Source organism: Zonotrichia albicollis, chromosome 5 (assembly GCF_047830755.1).
Source record: "Zonotrichia albicollis isolate bZonAlb1 chromosome 5, bZonAlb1.hap1, whole genome shotgun sequence".
NCBI classification, from domain to species: Eukaryota; Metazoa; Chordata; class Aves; order Passeriformes; family Passerellidae; genus Zonotrichia; species Zonotrichia albicollis.
The window spans coordinates 21,029,100-21,046,542 of record NC_133823.1 but is presented as its reverse complement, the minus strand read 5'-3'; positions in this window follow the sequence as shown (position 1 = coordinate 21,046,542).

Genomic DNA, 17,443 nt, shown 5'->3' with positions numbered 1-17,443 from the left:
TGTATATGCATACAACTTTCAGAGTTCATATTTGCACTAGGGAGGAAAAAACACTGAAATATCCTGCAAGGAAGTCAATACATCACTGCAGACAACAAGTAAACCTTGGCTGCAGTCTCCATCTCTCTACCTTGTACTCAGTCAATGAGCTAGCATGCCCAGGCACTGAAGATAGGCCATGACAGTAAAAGAGCTGACAAGTCTCCCAAAAATGCACAAACCTCATTTTCTAGGCCACCACAATATCCATGGCTATCAAACTCAGCACCAGAGAGAGTATTCTGTCTCCACCACATTTATATGGGGCACCCTTGGACTTGGAGAAGAATCATTCTTTCCTCTGGCTATACTCCCCACCCTGTGCCCAACCCACTTCAGATTAGGGCCAAATTCCCTTCTGCCTTTTCCTGAATTCATTTTTACTTCTTATCCACACTATCCTTCCTCTTTTCCAATATGCAGAGGGAACAGCTCTAGATCTAAGAAGTTCATTTCTGGCCTTCTCTAGACGTCAGCCCTGCTCCCAGCCCTGTAAAGCACATCCATGGACAAAGCAAACATTAAGGCAGAATTGCTCTTTGCCATGCATGACTCATTCTGTTCACTATTATCTTACCTCGATTTATTCCCTCCACAGACAACTGCTTTCCCAAGCCAAGAATAAGTTTTTTGGACCATTTTAGTCCAGGTTTCTGAAAAGCTCTCAGCACCCATGACTCTAAGCAGCATTTCAGCTAGGTTTAGTTCACTTTTAACTACATGTATGAAAAGCTGGGAGTTTTCAGACATGCCCAGCACAGCAAACAGAGGCAGGAATAGATTGCAGCATTAGTGACTAACCAAGAACTGCAGGAGCAGACCTCTGAAAAAAACCCTCTCTTTTGATACCATCCATGTTTAAATGGCAATATTGACACAATTGTCTCACTCTTCTCTGTAACTGAGCGGTCCATTTCTGGTCCTTTATTACCAGTTTCAAGAATAATCTTCTGCCTTGTGTGGCAAGGGAAGGAGGGTAGGCAGACATCAACGTTTCTATTGAATGGGAAATTCTAGTAATTCAATCTTTTTTTTTCTTCTGTGTAAGAGAAAATAGAAGTGCTTACAAGAAAGAATTAGCGCCTTTTTCCCCCAGAATAAAAGACTTCAGGAAAAAAAGCTGTTTCATTTTTATTGAACAGTTTTTCTATTGAAATGATTTGTTTTACCTTGCTGCCTGAAGAAGTTGCACTCCCTTTTGCTGATCCAAATACACACCAGTCATGTTAATCCTGTTCCACCAGGCCTGCTGAGACACAGCAGAGCCATTGCTCCCTCTTTCAGCTGGAGCACATGGAAGTACCGCATGCCACTTCAGATTCCACAGGACTGGAAGGATGCATCATCTCCTCATATGCCACACAGTTCCTGGTGCAGAAAACTTCCAAATGCTATGGGAAAGTGGCTGCACAGCAAACAGATTCACACTGGCTAGCCTTCTTAATCACTACAAACCCCTTCCCATTAAAACAAAAATACTGTAGCCTCATTTAACTATGTTTCAAAACTTATTTAACTCTTTCATTCACATACCACAACATAAATTGTTGTAAAAGTACTTGCATCTTGGCTTTGTTACAAAAGCGGGCAGAGTAGCAAACTGAACAGTCATGTCTCCAAATCACAGGCAGACCTCATTCCGCGCTGTTGAGCCTCAACAGAGCTGATCTTTAGCTCATACATCCCTTCTGAGCTCACATTTCCAAGCTCATCTGTCTTGCAACAATAACAATGTCAGGTCACTCAGATCCTTGCAAAGCTCTGCTTCGCAAGCTCACAGCACCCTGAATTTGATTTACTCTCCTCAAGGACCTTAGCCTCCCCACTTCACCATTGCTTGTAGAAACATCTGGGACCACAAAGCAAAACTTCTGTTTTTGTGGAAAACTACCTCCTCAGTAATCAAGAAGGGGAAGGGAAAAGAAGCCAAAATACATCTCTTTACCTTGTATATAATTTTTGCCACCAAACATTTTAGACAGAACATGAAAGTGCGTGGAGTTTTCAGCAGTTCATCAAAAACTGCGTTACCAAATACCCAGCAGTCATAGCATTATCATGTTTTCTGTTGAGAAATCAACTGCCCTGAAAGCAACCACGCCATTGTTCTCTACATTTATTCTGTATGCCACAGGGCAGCTCCCAGCATTATCAATCTCTGTGCCTGTGGAGTAGCCATTCCCCTGTTAACACAGATACAGAGGAGTGTTGCTGTTTTTCTTCCCATCACTGGGGCTGCAGAGCTGATTGGAATCTCCCAATCTGGAGAGACCATTGAGCTCCTGGAAGTGGAGACAGAAAATAAGGATGAAGGCAAACAATTATTCTCCTCAGACTTCTGGGATGAGCCCAAAACTTCTCTGTTTAGGGTTGGAAATAACAGATTATTCTGAATAAAGTCCTGCATGAAGAATGTTCTCCTATTTTATCTTCTTGCCCAGCTGCTTGTTTCTCTATCATTAAATCGTGGCAAGAAATCAGACAGCTTTTTTGTCCTTTCCCTATATGCACATGTTTTTTGGCACAGCATTCCAGTTCTACATGTGTTTTCATGATCTATCTCCAGCCTGATTCTGCAGTTAGTGGTGTTTGTACAATAAAGTTGCCAAAATACAAACTTTGGAGCATTTAAATCATACAGATACTAAGTTTCCCATCATCTGACGACTTCTATTAAATCTTTCACGGAACTCATTTTCCTGACTCAGGGCAACCACAAACTATGCTATTTAAATTGTAAATTACAGTCTTTTATACTATTTAAAAGCCCAAATCACCTAATTGCTAAAGAGATTCAGTATTTAAAAATCATTTTTCTCTCCAACCTTTCCCATTAGGATTAGCTGAAAATGAACTAGGACCCAGTGGACATGTTTCCTCTATCATTAAAATGTGAGATCAATACAATGAAGATGAATATCAGCAGTACTGAGTCATCTTTTTTGTGTCTCCTGTTAAACTGCTCTCAGCACAAAATACAAATGTTTCTGTTGCTTGCTACACTGGCTTTAACTACTTGAAGCCCACCTGAATGCAGTACACAAAATTCACTGGAATAGAGTACCACTTCCTGCCTGGGTAAAACTGAGTGCCCGGGATGGGCAAACAAAACTGTGCAAAGCAAGGGTAAGTATAACACCATGAAAGACCATGAGTAAGGATAGGAAATTAGAACCCTTTTCTCCTCCTCTTTCTGTCCCTTTAAGCATTATTACTTTTTTTTTTTTTTTTTTTTTTTTAGTTAGGAAAAAATAATAGCAGGGGCAAGAAACAAAAACATGACAAATCAGGACAGATAACATGTGTCTTATAGATAGATAAGGTTAACAGAAAACCCTTTTCACATTTTGAAGCTTGGGAGAGAAAAAGTGTTTAAGTTTTGCCAGCCTTTTCTTGTTAGAAACGATCCTGTAACTTGACTCACATTTGCACGCGCCCTCTAACAAGCGTAGCAAGAAGAAATTGTTGACCTTGCAAAAGCATAACCTCTAAAAGCAGATTGGCAGGGACTTTTCTTCAGCTAGGCAGGCCTCTCTTAATACAAGTTTCAGATGGTTAGGGACAGTAAAAGCATAGGAATGGTCATGCTTGGTCAGAGCAAGGACATGCCTACACCCACAGATGTCCTTGTACAGAAGCCATCTCCCACTCATCCCCTTAGGCATCCATTCACAAGCAGGTGTGGTGTCTTCCTCATAGTCTATGCTTGACAGACAACTTCTGATGGGCTCCAGGACTTTGAGCCAAATGTTGGTTTTTTATGTATTTAGCAAATTTCAACCAACTTATTTTCAATAAAGCTTGAGAATCCCACCAAACAGTGAAAGCTTTCCTCACCAATAAATGGCATCACAATACAAAACATGGCAATTGACACTGCAGATTTCAATGAAGAGCCATCTCCTCTTGCTTTCAGCTGAGGTCTGTCAGGTTTCCCCAGAGACGCTGCCTGGGGTTGTGATTCAGCACTTAGGACTGGAATAGTGGGGAGCTGGGGTGAAACACAGCAGAGGAATGTGGGTGGCACCAGTGCTTCAGCATGATTTCTGCAAGTGTAAAATCACTGAGACACATCGTGCTGCTGGTTTAAGCTGAGTGGTGAGATACATATCTTTTAGGTGGGGAACTGGGATGCAGGCAGCACTCTAATTTGATCTCTTAGCCAATGGCAGCAGCAAGGAATTTTAATATACATGGTAAAAGAGAGTGAAGATGAGCCTGGGAAGAAGGGAAGGGTGAAGGGGGTAGATCTTTTAAGATTTGATTTTTATTTCTCATCATTTTACTCTAATGTGATTATTAATAAATTTTCCCCAAGTCAAATTTGCTTGTGGCAGCTATTGGTGAGTTGATCCCTCGTGTGCTTATCCCAAGCCACAAACCTTTCCTTCTATTTTCTCTGACCTGTCCCGGTGAGGAGAGGAGCCACCCCAAAGTAAGACTTTGGTAAGCACCTGGTGCCCAGACAGGGTCAGCTGCCCACGCCATGGAATGAGCTGCAAGGTTAGCAATTATCTCAGCAGAGGTGAGCACACTGGATGCTGCCGGAATGCTGCTGACCTGGGGGTGTTGGTGCAGCAGGAATACACCAACCTGGCTTTTGAGCTCGCAGGATTTTCTTGTTGCTCATTATGTTCGAGCTCCACAGAAATGTAATTTCCCAGGGGTCTGGCACCTCAGTCAAGACCATGTTTCTGAACAAAAGAATGACTTTAGCATAAGTACTTCCTTATAGCAGTGACCCTGCAGGAGATGAAAGCTATGTTTCTGGTGCCACTTCATTAATAGAAGGCCTTTATGTCAAACTACAGCTACTTGAATGGATTTCCCATAGATTTTTCACCAAGTGTTGGGATCACAGCAGGAAACTTATTAGAAGTGACCTCATCAGAGGGGAAAGAAAGGTGAGAAAAGGTGATAGATTATGAAATCAATTTGGACATGCACAGCTGATATTTAGAGAGTGAATTTTCTTTACATGTTCCCTATTTTTAATAAGCCTCCTTCGCAGTAGAAACTATTTTCTTCCACCTTGCCTCCTAGGGTTTGTCTTTTAAGAACTTGCCTCAAATTGCCTAAAAGTAATGCAATCACCTATTTTTTTGGTGAACCACTGACTTTTTTCATTTCACTCTGATAATGAACAACTTCAAAATGGGAAGAGAGATCAAAAACTTCTGCTAGCCTCAGGGCAGGTGGGGTTTTGAAGCATGACTCAAGTATTCTCCTCTGTCTGAGTGCAGTAGGAGATACCCTGAAGAGTCATTAGCAGTGTGTTGTGTGTTGCCCCAACATTCCCCCCACCATCAATCTCAAGAGAGAGGCAGAGCCCCACTCCTTTAGTGCCTGGGAGATAATCACACTCTTGCCACTAGTGGGAAAACATTTTGTCTTATGTGTAACAAAATCAAGTAACTCCGTACTTTCCTCCAGCCCACCTCTAGCCATGATGTCCAGTATGCCAGGGAAAATCTTGTCATTGAGCTTTTGACTGGGTATTTTTACACCTGCCTCCTGCGCACTCTTTCAGGGGTTTGTCCACCTGAAAGGTGGTCCTGTCCATAGCAGGGGGTTGGAATAGATGAGCTTTAAGGTCCCTTCCAATCCAAACCATTCCGTGATTCCATAATTGTGGGTCTTTCTTGTTTGTGTTGTGCTCATCTGTGTGGTCTCATCTGACTTTTACACCGAAGCTGTACAGCAGCAAACATTTTGTAGGAAGACATTTAGATCCCATTTTGTTCCCAATTGTTTTTAAAAGGCATCCTCTGTGGATGAAATATCCCGATCTGAAATTTGCCCATGGCAACGTGTGGTAGCAGCTCTTAAAATCTTCTCTCTGAACTGACAGGTCTGTCTAAATTGGTTGCACAAAGAACTTGGAGCTAGGGAGCACTGAAGGACACCTGCAGGTCATAGGCAAGTTGTAGAGCTGACCACAAGAGCTGGCACTCCAATGGACCGAGTGCCCCAGCTCCAAACCTTCCTGCTAATAATGGCTCTTCCAGGGGCTTCCTGCCCCCGTGGGTCCTTGAGGGTACAAAGGTTGCTGCCTTTTCTAAGTGCAGACAGCTGCAGCAACACAGACATCGAGTCACATACTTTTTATGCGATAACACTGTTATAAAATTCAGTGCAATGTGCTCCATAGCCAAAGTGAACTGAATAGAACGTATTTTATTCGCACAAGGGACTGCTTTTCATCTCTCTCCCACTGCCATCTGCCCCAATGTTCTATCAAGGTTTTTTCAAAAATAATGTGTTTTTCTTTTTTGTAACATCTCAGATTTCAGTGATTGTGCCATCATTTTAAAAGTACCCACCTTGGGAGAAGCGCTGGCTGCATTAGAAATGCAGAGCTGAGGTTCAGCAGATGTGATTTCTAATTCCAGCCTTGTCACTGCTTTATAAATACAAGCAAGTCACAGACACATGCTTGAAAAATTATTTCCCCATTGCACACAGATAAAACTTTACAAAAAACCAAATATCTCTTCAGTTGGAGGTCTTCAAAAGATTTTTTTCTTTCCTAATGGACACATTAGTTCCAGATTTAAAAACTGGTGTGCTTATGTGAGCATGGGATAGAGGTGGAAGAGGCTGCCTTATGTTATAAAGGAAAACTACAATTTAAATCCCATTTCCAAATGGAAAAGTGGATCAAAACTACTTTTTTGAGTGGAAAAAATGCAGTTTTCTCCTAAAACTTGCATTTTTTTTTAATCTGCAAATGGGTCTTCAAACAGTTCTCATGCCCAATGTATCAGTGGTTGAAAAGAGAGTGCAAGCAGCTTCTATCCTACAATAAATACTGTATTTACACTGTTGCAGGCTTCTATTTGTTAAGAAATGAAGAGGAGTAGGTAGGACTAAGGCAGAGGACTTCATGCTGAGTACTTGATATCAAGCTGATAGACTATTATGAGCTAAATTACCAAATATATTAAAGTCCCATTACTTAACACTAATGACAATGCGAGGGCGTATTTGCTAAACAGCCTCTGTCTTCTCAGACATCAGCACTCAGCAGATTACAGGAACAGAATTTCAATAATCACTCATATTTTTCTTCTAGGCTTCAACAACCTGCTATGCTTACAAGTAAAAGACAAAACACAATTTGCTTCTGTCCCATCTGTTCTCCATCCCTCCCCAGAGCAGTGCAGGGGGCTTATTGGGGCCCTTCCCAGGTCTGTTTAATTAGAGATGGTAACTGCAGGTATTAATCACACATTTACAAAATCCTCCACAGCTGGAGATACCCCAAAAATTATGTGATCCAATGTCCATCCACTTCTTTATGTTGATATGACTATGTTGTCCTGGGTCTGAAAGAAAGATATAATCAAAACTGAACTAATGGATTTTCACATTTAATGTGCTGGGCTTTGAGGCCGGCACAGTAACTTAGCTGACTCTCTCCTGACTTTCATTTTTCCTTATTGCTGTTGGGTAGAGTGGGAGAACTCATCCCCAGAACATTTAGGAGCATGCTTATCAGTAAAATAAAAAACCTGGTAGAGCTGCTCTGAAGTCACACCATTCACCACCAGGGATGGTAATATCAAGTGATGTGGTATCATTCTACAGAGTTAACCCCAACATTAGGAAACATACTTCTTCCTCATGTTGGATGAATTAGAAAGTTGAAATTAGAAGATTGAGGTAGTCCACTATAGCTAGGTAACTGCCCAGTGTTGGTGACCAAAGGTCAGGGAAAGTTTTAACTTGCAAATCTAGCCCTGGATGCCAAAGGAGAGGCACAAGAGCCTGAAATATAGTTTTAAAGGCAGTGTAAGAAGTTGAAGTAAGAAAATTGCGTGAGATAACAAAAATAAAATTGCAAACTGAATATCCAACTCCTTTAAGTTTCTTGAAAAAAGATATAATCTTTTTTACAAGGATTGAGACACAAGACTACGTATGTGATTCCAGGGCTGTAACAATGGCAAACTCTACAAGAATGATATTTTCAGAGATCTCCCCTGTTAATAAACTTTATGTTGTGCCCAGGTTTTTTAAAATCACCTCTGTCAAAAAGAACCCAAGAATTTTCCTTGTTGCAGAGCCTTACACCAAGGGCAGACACATTTTTATGGGTCATTCAACTGCTTCCATTTCCCCCTTGTGCAGGTGACACCACTTTACTTTTCAGCCCTGTAGAGCAACAAGTCACAGGTGAAGGCCAAGTCAGGGCCACTGCAGCTGAAGCTGAACAGACTTTTGGATTTCAATAATACTTCCCTCTTGACCCACAGAGGAAACAGCAAACACCAGATTCTCAAATCCTGCCATTGTCACAGGACTGCTCTTAGGGTTTGTATTTCCATGAACAACAAAATGCCCCCAGCTAGAGTAGAGGAGAAAGCATTTGATGGAAGTAAAGGGAGGGCAATGCATCAAATCCAATGCATGTAATGGAAAAATCCCTGTTAGGACAGCTGAAATACTCTCAGTTCATATGGAGGCCTCACTGGTCTCCAGCAGCCTGCCTGCTAAGACATCAAGGAACTTTAAAGGTTATCCAGGGAACCATGCCACAGGTGCAAACACAGCCTGCTTGGGTGCTTGTCTGCTCGAGCAGTGAGATAAAGGACAAGCCTTGCCACTCCTTGAGGTGGAGGGGGAACAGAAGCCACAATAGCCCTGTGCCACACATGTCCATGCCCACAGACTGTGGCTCCTACATCTACCCCGACCCAGATGCTCTACATTCCTAATCTTTCTCCTTATTTAAAAAAAAATAAATAAAACCCTCTGAGCAAACAAACATCCAGCCCTCCGCAGGCCTGTGTTTTCACAGGACATTAAAGGAAAAAATGGTATTTATGACTACAGGAGAGGCTAGGATGGACGAGGGCAGATTCAGGAAGAAAGAAGGGGATACACACAGACAGCAGGTTTTTCCCCTCCCTTCACTCTACACACACCTCACCAAGCTTCACATTGTGAAGCAGCTGTACACTTGCACATCCACACCATGCTGCCTGGAGCTCTCCTTTCCAGGTACACTAAAAGCAGGGAGACAAAAGCCTCATCTTCTGCTGACAGGCTCTGCTGAAAAATACCTGTTAGCAACAGGGGCTCCCATGGCACTACGTACATTAGCCCTCAGCTCTGCTCTGTTGTGAAACTGCTCTCTGAAACAGTTTTCAGCTTCTGTGGAGATGATCAGTTATGCCTCTTTTAATATCATATTTAACAGCTCCATTTGCTATAGAACATAAAGGAAATGTTTACACAAGATTTTTCTGCAGAGGGAAAGGCACTGGACTCTTTCCTCTGTGCTGCTTCTACAGAACAAAGCCATTTTGATAAGCACTGAGCAGCAGCCAACGTGAATTCATGTTAATTGATGAGCAGAAATAATCCTAAAAAAAAAGGGCAGCAAAGAGGGGGAAGGTATAAGAGAAGCCCATGCAAGTCAGGTAGAAAACGTTGGGAACTTACTGAAGTTTCTCTGCAAGGAGATGAGATCTTCCAGAGCCTCAGAGAACCTGTCTTTTATTCAGAAATGTGACAATCTGTGACTGAGCCTATCACAAAAAGCATTATACCCATTGTACCAAACAGAAACTTACTGGACTTACAAAAGTCAACATGAGCATCCAAAACTGCAGGTGTGTCCTAAATAATATCCCCATCACTAGGAGAGATATTTACACATTACATGTAAGTCTTGCCTTCACCTATGTCAAATCTGAAATATGTCCACTTAGTAAAAATCTGCCTCTCTTTCACCTTATGTTTCTAAAAATCATTAGGAATTTGACTGAGATGCTCACAATGGTTTATATTTTTCTGAAGTCTCCCACCCTTGGATTCCTGTGATTACGTAAAAAAACCTCAAATTGCTGTTATTAAAAAAGGTACAAATTTACACAGGGACAGTAAAAACAAGGTTTTTTTATATTAATAAAAAATCCATGCTCCTGCAACTTCCTCCTGAATATGTATAGGCAGGGAACAGCTGAGGTGTGAACACTGCCATGTGGCAAGGGAAAAGAACAGAGCTCTCAGCACTATCACACATGGCTCATTTAGACAAAGGTAAGCTAGCTACTATGAAAGCAGTCTCACAGCTGAGGTACACAGGAAGATAAAAGACCTTTCTCCCTTAGATTGCAAGGCATGTACTGAAGTAATCTAGAAAGTTATGAAAATCATTTCCTCCAAATCTGACCAAACACACCTGAGAGAAAAATCAACCTATCATATCCAAAAATATTTTTAAGCACTGCTTTACTACCATTCCAGTGATTAACATTTGCTGCTTATTTTTCCTCTCTCTTTCCTGGTCTTCTGATTTTTTGCCATTTGCTAGTCTTTGTTCCTTGCAGATATATCTGTGCAGATGGCGCAGGAGCAGAGAATTACCTCATCTCTGTGTGCAGCTTTGGTAGCTCAGAGGCTGCAGCCACAGCCACCCAGGCTGGGAGCACAGCCAGAGCACAGAGAGCTTAGCTGCTGTGACAGACAAGGAATACCTATAGCCACTTCCAAGAGCATAACAACTGGGAAGTCAGGTTTTCCAAAAAGGCTGGAAAGACTCCTTACCCCGGGCCAGGTTATTGCTGAACTAATGTCGTGGTTTTATGGCTCATGCTTGGTGATAGCAAGAGCCAACAACAGCCACAGAATTCTGCTGGGAAAGAGAAAGGCCAACAGACAGATTCACTCCACGGCAGCTCCCATTATCCTACAGCATGGTGACTTTGGTAGCCCCCAAAATAAATCCATTTTTGTCTCCAGTATTGCTGGAAACAGAATTAAATAGGGAAGCTGAGCTCCACAAGTATTATTCTACGGAGGCCCAGTGTGATGCAGAGAACGGGTTTCCATTGGCTCTGACTTCAGTCAACACCACAGAGTGCCTGATGTCCCATTAGAGGGTAAAATAAAAATTCTTCTAGCAACAGCACAATGCCTGAGAATCTACTTTTCATCAGAACTCTGTACCAGAACCTTTTTACTATTAAATGAGTTTAATGTATTTCCATCATACTAAGATGTAGAGCAAAGCTGTTAGAAGATGTATCTGTAAGAACAGAGGAAATTTATCTAAGGGCTTTCTTGTATCTGCAACTGATAGAAACCAGAAGTCACAAAAACTAAGAACACAGCTGAGTTTAAGAATTAACAATAACAACAAATCAGACTTAGGACAAGTATTCCCATTTTGCTCAGAAGCGAGCAAAATTACAGTTTGGTGTTGGAAAAGTATTTAATTAATCTATTATTGCACAGCCAGTAAACTCAATCACCTCTTGATATCGGTCTTTCCCAGACCAAAATCTCAGGGAAAGCAAAAACTCAGGTAACACAGTCCCAGAGATGGTTTTCTTGAAACATAGCTCAGTCCTACTGAGGAAAAACCCTCCAGACTTTGATGGTAGAGAGATGCACATGGCCCTAGAGGCATCATAACCCCCTTAAACATAGGAACTGACTAAAAAATAAGCCAAGATAACAGCAGTAGTTTATGTGATATATATATATGGTCTGCACACACATAAAACAGCATGGTGGGTTCACTTGTGTGTCTTACAGAATGCAGATATTTGGGGATTACATAGGATTCAAGGGATGTTTATGAGAGGAGTTGAAAGCAGGGAAAAGGATGGATCTATGTGATTTAGAAAGGGAAATTGTGGGAAAATATAGTGGCATAAGGGAATAAAAGGGAGCAATCTAATGTTAATACATTTCTCTGTCAACACCCTGCTCCTGATTGCCACAATCTGTCTTATTTTCTGTCAGATTTCCTTTTTTTATTCTGTTTTTCTGGGTGAGGGATTCTTGTATCTATGTTCTTGTGTGAATTAAAGCAAGGTGGCAAGAATATTGTCAAGGGGAGATTGGGGTAGGGGGGGATTGTCGTGTAGTTTTGATTTGACTTGTTCTTTTAAAGTTAAAACTCTTTTTACCCATCTTGAATTATTTACAAAAGTGTAGGGCACTTGCAATTTACCACCTATACTGAAAATTTGCTAGACTTTTAAGAGTAAGAAGTAATAGTCATGCAGCAGCTATAAAAGGAAGGAGAGGAAGGAATAGAATGATAAATGCACCTAAATCTATTAACAAGGCACAGAAAAACATAATTCTCATTATTACTTGGCCTCAGAGTACAAGACCTTACCACAACACAAACAGCCCTGAGCCCCAGGGCTGCCAGATGGAACCAATGCCAGAGCTCCCCTGTACTCTCTCTCTTTTTCCCTTACTGTTCACCAATACCTGCATTTCCAGATATGGGGGTCCTGCAGTGCCAGCAACTGGAAAGTCTGGGGTTAATGCACTGAAGTGTCATCAACTGGAGTGGCACCTTCAGCCACAGGGATTCGTGAGTCTGGGTGCCAGTCTGGAGACAGTGAGGGTCCAATGCCCTGCTGGTTCCCAAAAAGCATTTCAATACATCCTGAAGATAAATGTCACCTTTGATTTAATTCTGTTGTCACAAAATATTATTTGGGCCTACCTGCAAGGAGATGAAAGGGAGTTGTACATGTTCACTTGTGTTTTGTTACTTTAGAGGGTTCAATTACTTGATTATTTTAAGGGAAAATGAAGATTCAAATATCAAAGGCAGCTTTTACATCACAGTCTTTCCCTTTATGAGTCTTATGAACATGCAATCAGAAGTAATCAGATGCTCAAGCTGTCTCTTTTGAGAATGATACAGTACATAGCCACACACAGATTTTAAAATTTGACCCTTTATGTGAAAAAGCATAGCTAGTATTATGAAATATTCAAATCTAGTATGAAATGTTTAAACCCACCTATCTTTGCCATAATAGAACAGAAACCAATTAAGATACCTATAAGGATAATCTATCAATTTGCTTTTTCACTGTTATGAAAAAAATAACCAAAATGTAATATTTTATTCATGTAAAATAATTTTGGTTTTCCATATGGATGAGGAGGAAGCCCCATACCTGCTATCAAATCCAAGTAATTTTTTATTATTATTGTTATTTTTTGTTTGGCAGTTGAACCTGAAAATCAATTACCTGTACACTCCTGGATGACAGTTGAAAAAGCAGCTTCTAATCTTGTGTCAGTAAAGGCTGTTGCCATGAGCAGCAAGATCCTCTGACTGACATGTAACCAGTGGCTTTCAGAATAATTTGACAGCTATTTTTCTTTAAGATTTTTTCCTCTAAGTTTTCTGGTCTGTTTTTCTAACAGGGAACTCTCTTATTATCATTTACACACAGCAATTCCTCTCTCCAATACATTAGCTGAAAATCTACTTGTTTAATTAAGCTTTAGGCTGCAAGCCTTCTGTTCCTTCACTTTAATGGACTGAGAAATGGAAGCACAGTCTCTGCAGGTTTTGCCTTACAAATCATGAGGTTGTTGTCTTAACCAGATGACTGGAGAGACACAAGGCATTTTAGATACAAGGCCTGGCTGACTGTGAGTCACAGAATCACAGAATATACTGACTTGGAAGAGTCACACCCTGTGCCTGAGAGCATTGTCTAAAAGCTTCTTGAACTCTGTCAGGCTTGGAGCTGTGACCACTTCCCTGGGGAGCTGTTCCAGTGCCCAACCACCCTCTGGGTGAAGAACTTTTTCCTAATATCGAACCTAAATTTTCCCTGACACAACTTCAGGTGTCCCTCAGGTCCTGTCACTGTCACCAGAGAGAAGAGATCAGTGCCTGCCCCTCTCTTCCCCTCCCCAGGAAGTTGTGACTGCAGTAAGGTCTCCCCTCAGTCTCCTCTGCTCCAGGCTGAACAGCCCCAGTGACCTCAGCCATTCCTCACACAGCTTCCCCTCAAGGCCTTTGCCATCCTTGTTGCCCTCTGGACACTCTCCCACAGCCCAGGGTCTCTCTGGTGTTGTGGCACCCAGAGCTGTGAGCACCAAAGTGCAGAACAGAGCAAGAAGCCACAACCAGCCTGCTTCTAGGGAATATAGATAATAACATTATTCTAGGAAGGAAGGAGACGATTCACCTTGGACTAACCTAGTTAAAGATAAGTAGATTTTTTGTCTACTTCTAATTAACAAAGGAAAGAAACAAAGCAACTTTTTCCAAATTCCTGAATTATGCAGAAAATATGCCATTTTCTCTACGTGTTTTTTACAGCAGTTGCCCTCACTGAATGGTGCTCTGAACACACATGTGAAGAGACACTGCTGCAGGACACAGCACAACACCAGGTACTGAACACAGTGTAACAGCAAGAGAGAATGCTGATAGTTTTGAAGTGACCAAGTGTGGCCACTTTGCATGCTTCTAGTTTTGTCTGACACATCTCACACACCACCAGCTTTCTGTGTAGATGGCAGAGCTACAGTGAAGTTTTAGGATTAATTGATGTAGTGCTATAAAAAATATTAAAGCAAGGTGGCAAGAATATTGTTGGGGAGAGACTGGAAGGGGCATTGTGATGCAGTTTTAACTTGGTTTGTTCTTGTAAAGTTAAAACTCTTTTTACCTATCTTGAATTACTTACAAAAGTGTAGGGCACTTGCAATTTACCACCTATACTGAAAATTTGCTAGACTTTTAAGAGTAACAAGTAAGTCATACAGTAGCCATAAAAGGGAGGAGGGGAAGGAATGGAATGATAAATGTACCTAAATCTATCTAACAAGGCACAGAAAAACATAATTATCATTATTACTTGGCCTCAGAGTACGAACAAGACCTTACCAAATCACAAACAGCCCTGAGCCCCAGGGCTGCCAGATGGAACCAATGCCAGAGCTCCCCTGTACTCTCTCTCTTTTTCCCTTACTGTTCACCAATACCTCCATTTCAAGATTTCCTTGTCAAAGAACCTCACATAGCAAGAGGCAGTCTCTGCTTCAGCTATCCCAGCCATAAGAGAGGAAATGAGCCAGGAAGGCACAGGAGGGAGGGAAGGCTGAGGCCAGGGCAGGGCTGCAGCACAGCTTCCCCTCCTTAGCACTGCCCAGCAGCAGCCTGATGCTGATGCACTGCTCTGCTCTGCCCACAGCCTCCTCTTCTCACGGCCCAGGGAGCAGGCACACAAGACTGGAAACAAGAGCAGGCAAAACTATTTTTTCTGCTTTGTTTGAGGCTCAAACCTTAGAAGCTTGACAGACATCTGAACTAGTTTTCTTTGCAAAAAGCAAGGGTTCAGAAGAAACCAACCCCCTAAGTACTGTGCAGCTTAGATACAAAATACTCAGTCTTGAAAGAAATAAAGCAAAGGGGAAGAAAATTTACTTCATTCCTTCATAATCTGCATTCTGTTCTCTTTTCAGCAGTTTTCTCTCCTTAATTCAAACTCTTTGCAACCTTTTACGAATGCAGAGGTAAAACAAGTGCAATTATTATGAGCATATTTTCATTCAGTACACTGCACATTATAAGTGTGGTTCTATCACCCTCAATAAATCCCATTTTGAGTGAGCAGACATGTAAAGAATTTTCATTGAGATTTAGGCTATAACAAAACAAAATGATATCCAACAAATCATATCAGACAAGATAGTCAAACACAGATAAGACAGCCCACAGCAGACCAGTCAACATTGATTAGTAGGTTTGCCAAATATATTTGCAGTAGATGGCAAAACAGAGAGCAAAAATAAGTTGTCTTAGTTGAAGCACTTTATGCTTTTCCATAATCTTAACATTAGGCCATGTAGGAGCAGTACGTTAGTATGCCATACATGCTTGCATCTGAGCACACGGAGCACAAATCTGGCGGATTGTAGATACACTGTTGGAGACCAAATCCAGCCCTTAAAATCCCTTAAAAACACAGCCCAGCACAAGAGATCACAGAGATGTAAAGTACCACTCCTGCAACACCACAGCACAGGAAATCTTGATCCATATCTGTAAGGAAAAGTGACCCAAGAGCATCTGTGAGGCCAACAGCCAAAGGCTGCTCCAAGAGCCTGCTGCAAAGCAATTACCTCCCTCCCTTATTGTAAGGGAAGAGATGAAGCCCTGGGAAGCAGCAGGATACCCGTGTGCAATCAGCTCCTCAGTTCTTCTCTGCCCTCATTTCTCATGTTCTTGTGCTGTGCTTCACCAAATGAGCTTTTGGGTACTCAGCTTGCAGGGTATGGAAATCGACCATCTCTGCTCTAATCTTTTATCTAGCCAATTTTCAGAAATCTGAATTTGCACTGATAGGGAACAGTAAATACATATTTGGTGGTAATTAAGAGAGAACCTTCCATTTCTCTCTGTTCAAAACATTCCCAAGTATTCTTACAATAATAATAAAAAAAAATGCTAAAAGGCAAACAAAAAGATCAGCTTCCATTCAAAGAACTCAGAGCTAGAATAGGACTCTCCAGGAATGGCAAAGGGGACAGGGGAATGGAGGGAAACAAGAGGAGGCTTGGAGAAAGCAAAAAGCTTAAATATGGAAAAAAGGTTGTTCACAATCTCTCCCAAGAAAGACTCTTGGGGACACTGGGAAAATCCAGAGATGCTCAATTCAAAAGGAAATAAGAGAAACTGGTTGTACAGCTATGCATAACACCTCCTTGAAACTCCCCATCACCTTATCCTTGCACCTCAAGCAGCAGCATCCCCAGCCATCAGTGTGTCCCCAGAGATTTCTGCTGTCACTCCCTGCCCACAGGGCTCCATGAACCAGCAGAGGCCAGGCCAGGGGGGCCAGGAGATTGCTTTTCACATGACTGACCCTGTTGGGCAGATGGCTGGCATCAGGAAAGCAATGGCCTGTGCAGGCAGGTAAAGACTGAGACAATCTCACCTCCCTGCCATACAGAACAGACCTGCTGATTAAGGAACTCCTTTTTCATGGAGATAGCTCAGTTTACACTTTACCTGAAAACACACACGCTCCACTGTCCACAGTATGCTTCTGCTACTGATCAGCAGCTGAAACACTGTAGAATGAATGGCCATATTTCACTCTAACAATCTTTTCAATCTTTCTATTGGCCAGAGGATAGACATCTCCTTGGTCAATCCTGTTGCTGAAGATTTTCCTCTAACTGTGTCTATAACTGTAGACAGATGCATGCTTTTTATATTCTTTCCTTCCAGACACACAGACTAGATATTTTTATTCCATCTTCTCTCCTTGTTTATAATCCCACTCATTCCCCTCTGCATTGTTTTTTGTACTCTAAAAAAGCATTCTCACTCCTTTGGAACGGAGCAGCATCTGTGAAACTGAGTCAAGTTCTGTTTACTTCCTCTCATGGGTCATTAATGAAGGCTGAGAACACCTCACCCCTCAGCAGTCTCTCTCCTCCCTTCATCACATCATAGTCCTCCTGACAATCCCCACCAAATCTCAGTCCAAATTTATCTAAATTCATTTTTAGAGTATCATTTGGGAAAAGACCACAGCAAAGGCTTCAGTCACCTCTACATGTGTGACAGCACAGGTAGCCCCATTGCCAGACAGGTATACCATAG